A 1,109-nucleotide genomic window follows, 5' to 3' on the forward strand; every position below is an offset into this window, starting at 1 on the left:
TGTGAGCTGACCGACAGACTAGGGAAGGAGCAGTGTAGCCCAGTGGAAAGAGCACTGCTTAGGAGTCAGAGGACCCAGATTCTAAGCCTGGCACCGTCACTTGCCTGCTATTTCTTGGGCAAGTCACTAACCTTCTCTGTCTTTCAGTCTCCTCAACTGTAAATCTGGGATTCAATACCTGTCCTCCTTCCTCCTTAAACTGAGTGTTTCATATGGGACAGGACGTGTGTTCGACCTGATGAGCTTGTAAGAACCCGGGCTTGGGAGTCAGAGGATGTGGATTCTAATTCCGGCTCCACCACTTCTCTGCTGTGTGACCTTGGGCAAGTCACTTACCTTCTCAGTGCCTCGGTTACCTCATTTGTAAGATGGGGACTAAGACTGTAAGCCCCACGTGGGACAACCTGATTACACTGTATCAGTGCCTGGCACATTGTAAGTGCTTAACAAATACCATAATAATAATTCATTCAGTTGTATTTATTGAGTGTTTACTATGTGCAGGTCACTGTACCAAGCACTTTAATATTAACAACTGTCCCTATCCCTATCCCTGTTCCCATCCCTGACTCTGTGCCTCTCTTCTTCTCTGTCCCCATCCTTGTCATTCATTCATTCAATCATATTTATTGAGCACTTACTGTCTGCAGAGCACTGTACAAAGTGCTTGGAAAGTACAATTTAGCAATAAAGAGAAACAATCCCTGCCCACACTAGGCTTACAATCAAGAAGGGGGAAGACAGATATCAAAACAAGTAAATGGGAATCAATATAAATAAATAAAAAAATATGGAATGCTTCAAGAATTTGTGTGTCATCCTTGCACAGGGGCCACGCTAATCTAGTCTATATCGTTCCAATTTTCATATATGTGCTGCCAAAACAAGCACTCTCCCCATCCCAATTCCCATCCCTGTCCACATTCTCATCCCTGTCATTCATTCATTCAATCATTTATTGAGCACTTACTGAGTGCAGCGCACTGTACAAGTACTTGGAAAGTTCAATTGGGCCACAGATAGAGACAATCCCTACCCAACAACAGGCTCACAGTCTAAAGGGGAGGAGACAGACAACAAAACAAGTAGACAGGCATCAGTAGCATCAA

At 44.1% G+C, this 1,109-nt stretch overlaps 1 non-coding gene across 1 annotated transcript; it reads right to left on the bottom strand.

Annotated features, from left to right (window-relative positions):
• Positions 1-784: 784 nt before the first annotated feature.
• On the bottom strand, positions 785-891 carry LOC114817240. Its single transcript, XR_003765089.1, has one exon. It is a non-coding gene; the product is annotated as a U6 spliceosomal RNA (small nuclear RNA).
• Positions 892-1,109: the final 218 nt, after the last annotated feature.

The sequence above is a fragment of the Ornithorhynchus anatinus genome, chromosome 1, assembly GCF_004115215.2.
Source record: "Ornithorhynchus anatinus isolate Pmale09 chromosome 1, mOrnAna1.pri.v4, whole genome shotgun sequence".
Taxonomy (NCBI): Eukaryota; Metazoa; Chordata; class Mammalia; order Monotremata; family Ornithorhynchidae; genus Ornithorhynchus; species Ornithorhynchus anatinus.